This window comes from Macadamia integrifolia, chromosome 9, assembly GCF_013358625.1.
Source record: "Macadamia integrifolia cultivar HAES 741 chromosome 9, SCU_Mint_v3, whole genome shotgun sequence".
Taxonomy (NCBI): Eukaryota; Viridiplantae; Streptophyta; class Magnoliopsida; order Proteales; family Proteaceae; genus Macadamia; species Macadamia integrifolia.
The window spans coordinates 17,187,426-17,197,735 of record NC_056565.1 but is presented as its reverse complement, the minus strand read 5'-3'; positions in this window follow the sequence as shown (position 1 = coordinate 17,197,735).

The following is a 10,310-nucleotide window of genomic DNA, read 5'->3' as shown; positions in this document are numbered from 1 at the left end:
GGTGATGTTTTCGGTTCGCAAAAAACTGCAATTTGGGGGGGGAGGGGGGGGGAGAGATTATTTGTTATGATTTTTGTTTTTTTTTTTAGGGATGGGGTGGGTTCAAATCCTCTACGATGACCAGTGAGTGGTTGCTGGATTCTGACTGCTTCACTGTATAGGATTTTAAAACAATTTCTTAATTAAAAAACCAAAAAACCCAACCAAAAAATAAGCTGGTCGGAGAGAATCTAAAAGGTGCAAAAGATTATATCAAAAAGGAGAAATAGGGAGTGAAAGTGATCGTCATTAATTGAAGATTAAAATTGCCATCGAGTTTTTGTTCGGATTTCTGAATCCAGCACTGTCATTAAATTCCCAACAGTGTAATAGATAGAAATGTAATGTTCATGTATTCATGTGGAGATGGTAAGGGCTTAATAAGTTAACATAAGGTGTTTTGGTGTCTATATTTGTAAATGTCTTTCTCCGTCAAGTATCAATTGGGGAAACCTCCCACCCACCTACCCACCCAATATTAGAAAACCTAGTTTGTAAATGAAAGCATTTTTCTCATTAAATTTTCTATAACCTATGTTAACTTTCTGGTAAAAATAAGGTAAAAGAAGCATGCAATTTTATTAAAAAGAATGAATGAAATACAATTAACCCAAAAGGGTTGAAACACACCAAAAATTTCGATTTCCTACTCTACCTTTGGCATTGCCATCAGCAGAGAAGGAAACCGAAACAAAATTGAAACTAACACAACTCAAGATTCACAAGAATTGAAATCTTGGTTTCTCCATAGCATCCCATTCTATATCATTAACTGAGAATCTTGGAGGAGACAACCACATTGATGAGGATCCAGTCACAGCCGCATGTTTAGCAAGACCATCTGCTATTGTATGGACTTCACGGAAGCAATGACAAATGCTCCATTGAATTCTATTTAAATAGTTTGCCATTGACAACCACCTTTGTCTAAAATTCCACGGGATAGATTTCTGCATAATGCACCACACCACTGCTTTCGAATCACACTCCACTTCTAACCAAGTTAGATCTAAGAGCTTGGCTATGTTGATTGCTTCAAAGAAACCAAAAATCTCAACTCCAAAGTTGGAGCAGATACCTTCAAAGGAGGAGAAACAACGTATTGAATATCCATGATGATTGCGAAAAATTCTCCCAACTCCTGCATAACCCGGGTTGCCTAACGAGCACCCATCAATGTTAATTTTGCAGCATCCCACAGGCGGTCTCCCCCAATATAACTCTTTGATATACTTTTGTTTAGGACTTGAACACACCAAACGCATTGATGCCGAAAGATGAAGACCTCTTGTTGACTTGATCTGAACAGGAGCAACAAATGAAACTTTCAAACTAAAAGAAGAAAAAAAAAAAAGGGTCAAAATTTTTTATTGTGAAAGAAATAAATACACCACTGGAATGCTATAATGACATCCCTTTTATAAGGATGTTCGAATTACGCACCCTACTATTCTAAGAGTCTCACCCAAAAGCAAAAATGCATGAGTGAAAAGAAAAGATTCTCTCTTAATCATTTAAGAAAAAAAGATCGATAAAAAAAATTCAGCTTCTTTTAGTTTTTCCTAAAAATATGCTTGTACATACTCTCACCATCCTTCAATTACAATATATATATATATATATATATATATGTTTGAACATAAATGTTTATGGTGAAAATCAATGAATTTACTTATCCCCCCCTCTCCTATATGAGGAGAAATGGATGTTTATTCATATATAATGATATTGGCCACACATTTAAATATTGATAGGGTAAGAAAATTAATCAGATCAGGACTTTCAAGCATTAGATCAAATTTCATCTTGATTAATGTCAAGTTCAACTTGTGCTTAAATTGGTCAAATTAGTAGACATATATATATATATATATATGTGTGTGTGTGTGTGTGTGTGTGTGTGTTGTGCTTAAACATATTGGCACATGTTGCTGTTGCATTTGAAGGTTCAAGTATCCGATGGCTGAAAAGACCTAGACACCCACCCTAACACACTAGCGTGTACCACTGGATCATCTTACTATATAGATTTAATAGAAAAATAATGAATTTGAGTCATATGGAGGATTAATGTGGCTATTTTAACAGTTTGTATAGATAGGGTGCCGTTTGGACTTATCACATGGAATTGAAAGTTTGAAGCAGACATTCTGATACCTCTAGCTGTCCAAATTTTTTCTCCTCTTCAAAATTTTGAATATTCAAAACTGGTTAAGGAAAGTACTTTCCTTTCAATTCGTTGGATAACCTGGTAGAAGGGGAGAACACCAAATAAGGGACCTAAGCCATGTCATCGGATGATGTAAGGATTAATGCGCCAAGTATTTTGTCAGCAGGATAGAATGTTGATGTAATCCATGGCGGAACAGTTGCTTGCATTCACAACCAGATTATGCATTTCCTTTTGAGTCGCACCAAATTTCCTAAACACCCGAGTCACCATCCTTGGCTAGTTTTAGACCCTGGAGTACGCTTCGGGAGCTTGTTGATTCTACATCTTATTCAGTTTCATGACTTTGATCATCTTCACTGTGTGTTTTTCTTCATTGTGCCCTACGTTTGGGGCGACGAGTCAAAACTCTGGACTCAGATCAAATAAAGAAAAAAACCCACAACCCTACGTCATGTTTTCCTATATAACCCTCTTCATGCAAGAGCATATCATCTCATCCCGAGTCTTAGCTAGAAAGGCACACTGAGAGCTCCCTAACCTCCACCACATTACCAGAGTTGGTATCCCAAAATCAACAACAAAACAAAGCAAGTGATCTAAAGCCATGGCTTCGCGTCAAAAAAATCTCTTTGGAGTTTTCTTTGTCTTCATCATCTTGATTTCGAGTTCCCTGTCCCTTGTGGCAGCTAGAGGTCTCGAAGGAGATCAATCCCTCTCAAAAGGGAATAATCCACCACCTGGACCTTCAGGGTGCACAACCCTCCCAAGAAAAGGTGGTGGTAGCTGCCCACCAAGTATTAAATCCAAGAACTTCGCCGGCCGTGTTCGTGTTGAAGTCCCCGTTGTCAACTTTCACAAAGCTTCAGCCCCTGCATGATACCTCTCTCTCTCTCTCTCTCTCTCTCTCTCTCTTATGACTTTATTTATTTCCTGGAAGACAATAAGTAGCTGATAATAAAACACACAGCGGCTATATTAGTTTCACATATTTCTTATTCATTCTCATGCCTTCATTGTAACAACACCATTAATGGCCTCAAGAGAATTGTGGCGTGGTTGTTTTACTCATGTAATTGGTTACTCGTTTAAATTATTTATTTAGTATGTATGTAATAAGAGTTCTAATAATTATTGATTTCAAAAAATAATACCTGTAATACAGTGGTTTCATGGTTCGTGGCATGGTTCTAAATATTGGTATTGCATCGGTCATGACGTATTAGTATTGGCTGAGATCGATATTAATACTTGATGGATTCGGACCAAGTATCAATATCAAAATAGGGGTAAAATCGTAAAGAAAAAAGCCTATTTTTGGTGAAAATTAAGGAAAAATGATTTTTTATCAGTATCGAGTATCGATAACTAAATCCTTAGTTCATGGTGCGAGATTGGATCCACAACTTGTACAATCATCTGGTCCTACGGGTGAGCATCCAACACCTATCCCTTTTGCATCCATATATATTCATTTTCACCCATGTAATGATAGAAAGTGGGACAAATATTGGATGATCACCTATAAGACAAGGTGATCATACGAGTAGAGGATCCATTCTCTCGTGGTACTACTACTTCATTCCCTTTTGTACTTTCATGCAATCTTCTTAGTAGGTCAAGTTCAATCAAAATAACACATGCTAACTTTATGACCGTTACCATAAGAAAAAGAGAAAAATTAATAAGAAGAGCAACAATTACTCTTGCATTGTTCAATTACTTTTTACCTCGAAATGGGCAGCTTAGAAAGGAATCTTCAATGTGGGCTCCTGAATATTGCCATGTGGATAAATATAATAATTTTGTATAAATATATAGTGATAACAATTTTTATAAAATATATCTAGCTAGAGGGTTGACCTGGCGAAATTGTAGGTTTCTCCATTGTGATTTAGGGATTATGATTCAAGTGAAGAAATAATCTCTCCGTGAACTGAAGGTAAAACTACGTATTTTATAACCCTCAATAGGCCTCAGAGTGGCGGGATGAATCTATACAACTAATCTCATAAGCCTTAAAAACCCTTGTGAGCCTTGGTACTACACAGCTACGTGCATGCATGATAGGGATCTCAAATGTGCAACAACTCGTACCAATACTATGTGGCAAGGATGATGCAGCCATGTATCAACAGAGTTGGATTAGCAATTTTTGGTAGACATAAAAAAGTGAAACATAGAGATAATTATTACATTTTAAGTGGTATGTGATAGATATGATTTGGGCCGAGATTGTTTGAGACTTCAAGCATCTCTGTAAACAATATTAGCCATTGGCTTGAATTTGTTTGACACAAACATGTGCTTCAAAGAGGAGACTAATTTAAGCACATGCCATATATTGTCTATTAGTTTGGCCAATTTAAGCACAAAACTTCAACTTAACCAGTTGAAATGTGCATGAACCAATGGCTGAAAGTCATGATCTGACGATATTTTTAATCTATCATTATTAAAATGTGTGACCAATATTAAATTGGAGTATCTAAAGGTCTTCGTTGAACATAGTTGTACCATGTCATCTCTATATATTGTTTCTTAATTGTCTTATATTCCACACCATACATTATAATCAGTCATATGACGATCTTATGATAATATAATTTTAGCATTTGAAAAGAAAATTTTAATTGAGATTGATGGTCTTACTTTATTGCTTTAGAGTGCAGATCAGGTTCTCGTACAATCCTGATCCACACAAATAGAATTTATAACAGGGGCTAGATTCCATTTGTGTGGTTAGGATTGTTCAAGAACCATTCTCATACAGAAGTATTTGAATTTTAGCCACATGGAGGATTATTGTGGCTATTTCAAACAGTTGTATAAAGTGGGTGCCATTTGGAGTGATCACATGGAATGAAAAATTGAAGACTTATCCCGCATTCTCATCTCTCTAGCTGTCCAATTTTTTTTTTCTTCTTCAAAACATTGGATATTTAATACTGAATAAGGATACGTACTTTCTTGGTCTCCATTGGCAATGCAGCAGATGGATTAGGAAACTGAGTTTTATGCTGGATGTTTCTCTATTTGACTTCTCATTTTTTTTCTTTTTTCTCTTTAGTTTTTAATTTCCCTTCCTCCTCTTTAATACTATATTAATTCTTCTATTTTAAAACCAATTGATTGTAAGTGGTGTGGCCTCTTGTGGCCTTTATACATGATAGTTGAGTCATTCACAGCTGATGTGGGACTATCTCAATAGTCTTTAACTGAATTTTTATTTATATAAAATAATAATAATAATAATAAAATAAAATTTAGAGTATTTTAGAAAATAACAATTGTTCCTTCTTGGACAAGTAGCAGTTTAATCAACAGGTTTACGAAGCACTTTATAAGATTCTATATCTTATTCAATTTTCATGACTTTAATTTCCACTGTGTTATTCATAAGGGAAATTAAGATTCAAAACCAGGAAGAGATCAAAGTTCTTCATTTTAAATTAAAGGTCAGGGTCTTAGTGCCCTTCGTTTGGGGAGTCAAAAATCTGGACTCAGACCAAATATAAGAAATGCCCACAAACCTACGCCATGTTATCTTCCTATATAACCCTCTTCATCATACAAGAGTTTCTCAATCTCATCCTCCTGATCAGAGTCTCTTGTCTCTCTTAGAAGCAAAAGTAACAAGAGAGTCCCACAGAGAGCTCCCTAGCCTCCACCGCATTCCCAGAGTTGTTATAGCTAGCAAAGTTACCAACAAAACAAAGTTATATGGTCTCTGTAGTTTACCTAAAGCCATGGCTTCGCGTCAAATAAATCTCTTAGGAGTTTTGTTTGTGTTCATGGTCTTGATTTCGGCTTCCCAGTTGCCTCTTGTGGCAGCAAGAGGTCTGGAAGGAGATGAATGATTAAGGAAGCATGATGTTGTGCTTCAATCACTCCCACAAGGGAATGATCCACCACCTGGATCTTCAGGGTGCACAACCCTCCCAAACAATGGTGGTGGAAGTTGCCCCACCAATTAAATCCAAGTATCTCTCTCTCTCTCCCCCCAAAATAAGTAGCGAGGTAGAGAAGCTGATAATAAAACACATACTGGCTATAAGTTTCAGATACAACACCATTGATGGCCTCAAGAGAATTGTGCCGTGGTTGTGTTTACTCATGTATAATTATATTGATTTCATTATTGATTGATTTATTTATTTATTTATTCTTAGGGTATTGTAAGAATTCTATGTAATAATTAATTCCATTAATAATAAGAGTACCTGTCATTGAAAATTAATGTTTCCAATTTGATTTTAACTGTTGGATTTATAGGCTTGTTGATCATTTTTAACTTCGTTTTACATGCGTCACAGTGGTTCCATGGTTAATTTGCTTTCAAAAGTTCAAGTTCAATCAATTAAGACGTGCTAATTTTATGACCGGTACCATAAGAAAATTTATCCAAATCACCAGCAAAAACCAACAAAAAGGGTAATGATTACGTCATCATGGAGATCAAAATTACATGACGGAAAAAAAAATGTAAATTTCAATGGTTGTGTATAGTGTAACTCTTGAATTAAAAAATTACTTTTTACCTCATAGCAGGTTCAGAAAATAATCTCCATTGTTGGGTCCTCGATATTTGCTACGTGGATGAGTGAAATAACTTTGATGGTTGGACATCTAGATATATATTAATGAACACTAGTTTAGCTTAGTGGTAACAGCTTCGATTATAATAGTCGACGTCTAGAGGAGAAGGTTGTGAGATCGAATCCTGTTGTATGCGTATATGAGTGGATGGATGTGTGTAGGAGTAGGTTCAATTGGCCAGGGTTTTTTCGACTCATGGGCAATTTTGTGTGAATAAGAAGTGGATTTCGAACCACCAAATAGGGAGGTTTTTTTAATGTAGGTGAGTGAATATGGAGCCCGATTGTTGTGAGGAGGCATGTAAAGGGATCTGGATCCTTTGTGGCAAGGGTGGTGCTATATATCATGTAGCGTGGCATAGGAGAGCGACACATGGAAGTTCAATGATCGTGTGGCCTAGTCCGATGCTACCTTAGAAAGCGATATACATATGCGAACTATCCTATCAACCCTTTCCCACTTCGTCTTTCTTCCCACAATTTCAGCCCACTATCTCACCATTGCCACCGGTGAATACTCACTGGAAATATCTACAAGGTGCTTTGGGATTAACGTATCCTGTGAACTTGGCAGGTGAGGCGGTGAGACCAACAAATCTGTTGCACTCGAGGTGACCATTGCCGCAGACAATTTGGTTTTCTTCCTCTACCATTCCGTCGATGGAACAGAATAAGACTTATCTAGATATGTTGTAATTGCATCAGATGGTGTACAATTCACAACATCGTTGTAATCCTTCTTCTCGAATCAGGAGTAAATAGAATTTGAGTTGAATCGTATCAGAAAGATACTATCCATAAGTTTTTTAAATGCCCCTAATTGTGCAACCGGTTTGACCATTTCCGTTTATACCTCCAAGATAAAACAACTCCTAATCACATAAGGTGCACTCCAATATGTGATTACATAGGGAAGTTCACAGGCTATACTCATTATCGAACACAAAAAGATTTGGAAGAACAGAACACAAAGTGGGAATAACAAAAACACTTGTTTTAAAATATCTTATCTAATTTTTAGACCATCTATAATATAAATAGACAACGTAACTTTTTACGTATAGGTGTATTTGTTCATATACAGATGTGTTTGTATGTGTACAAGCATCCTTGTACACATGCCTGTATATGTACAAGTGCCCCCGTACATATACAAGAGTGTCTGTACACCCGTATATAAACGTAAACCACACCCATACCCATCCTTGGCACGAGAAATAATTAGAAACTTTGACATTAAATATAAATAAATCCTAGAATCCCCCATAAGATTCAAAATATTGAAAAACAGAACTGAGATAATGAGTATATTAAACATAATAGAATATATCATTGCAGGTGTCTTGTGGATTTGAACCTACACTAGGTCTGGTGAACTACGCTACAGAGTACAGGTGAAGTCAAACTTTTTGAACCTTTCCTCATCTGTATAGCTGACTAGTTCATCATCCATACCCTACTAGTCGACGTTCGTGACATCCCTTTCTTAATAAAATTGGACATTTCTCACCGGCCATGTCCCCTATCTTAGTCTCATTGATGTTTAGAGAATTCGCCTTTAAAATTCTCATCGGTAGGTGGCCACACCCCTACATCCACTTACGTCAGCTTATAGTGTGCACCACAATTAACACACTCCCACATTTCATGAGATTTGGCTTGATTAAGAGTCTATAACTCATCCTCCTTTCATTGTGATGGTACTACTTTCCCATCTAATCAGAATGAACAAATATTTTAATAGTATTAGACATATCAACTAGTGACTTCATTTGTACCCTTTGAACCTAATTCAGGAATTTACCTCTTCACATAGGTTGGGTGTCCATCATATGACTTATGACATAGGCCTTTTAGGGCGCATTCCTCTAGATGATATCACCCTAGTGATCTGAGGTTTTATTACACATCATTTTCCTGATTACATAGAGTTGATAATTCTATTTCCTGACCCTTCCTTGCAATCCAACACAACCACGGTGAAACCTACAATCAAGGTTTATTTTACTAATTCCATGAATTATCCCAACAACACATGTTTATACATGCCACTTTTGAACGAAGAAAATATTCAAACATTTAAATCATTAAATCTAGGCATATCTTTTAGATTTTATTTTCAAACAGAGATTAACCATCTTACTTTAATTATCTCCATAGGAAGAAACTCATCATACAAATATATGCATTCTCATAAGAACCCCCATATTTTGGACTCACCATATTCATATATAAATGTCAATAATATAATAATGGTATCATGTGACATAGTAAGCAAGTAATACCATTTTCATGTTATAGTTTCATATTGTATAACCTTATATGTTTACTCATGTGGTTCCATGCATTAATAATTTCAGATACACATGATTTTAGATATTTGTAAAACTGAATTTGAAATCGAAATAATAGGCATTAATTAATGTTCATGCTAGAATTTATCCACTACAATTTCATGTTCACAAAATTCTTATTTGCATTTGTATAGGGATGCTTGTACACGTACAAACACATCTATATATAAACAGATGCACACATACATGAAAAGGTACTTTGTCTATATATTCTATAGATGGTCTGAAAATTAGTATAGTGATTTTAAAAAACATGTGGTTTTGTTCTTCCCACTCTGTGTTCTGTTCTTCCAAGTCTCTTTGTGTTTGACAATGAGTATAGCCTTCGGACTTCCCTGTGTAATCACATATTGGAGTGCACCTTATGTGATTAGGAGTTGTTTTATCTTAGAGGTATAAATGCAAATGATCAACCCGGTTGCAAAATTAGGGGCGTTTAAAAACCTTAAGGATAGTATCTTTCTGATATGACTCAACTCAAATTATGTGTGCTCTTGATTCAAGAAGAAGGATTACAACGATGTTGTGAATTTATACACCATCTGACGCAATTACAACATATCTAGATAAGTCTTGTACTCTACCCGCACTAATTTTCTAGCACTAAAACCTTGGTTTCGCATTCTTGGACCTGTCCACTAAGTTATAATATAGAGGACTTCCGAAGGAATTTGGAGGATCAACCACGGTATAGATTTAATTGAGTTCTTGGTGCACTGTTGAGTGGGTCTGTTTTGCATACTGATGGCAATGTTGAATGTGGAAGAGTAGTCCACTATTTGTGAGCTTTAGATTTTGTGTTTTGACAGACCAAGTTTACTTAGATGACTTTGTACATTATTTTTCTTATGTTATTATAATACATAGATGATTTTTAGTACATTTTTTCCCTCTTCCTACTTTTTTTTTTTTTTTTTTGATGGAAGAGAATCTTATCTTTTCACTCTTGCATTTTGGCATTTGGGATGAACTCTTAGAGTAGTGGAGATGGTTATTCGGGAATTTGTAAAAATGGGACGATATTATGGAATTCGAGTGGTGAGTTTATTAATTCTCTTCACTTGTGAAAACTTTCGCCTTTTTTTCTTTTGGTTTGAAAGTTCTGTTTATTTTTGGGGTCAAAGTTATTTATAAAGAAAAATTTCAAGT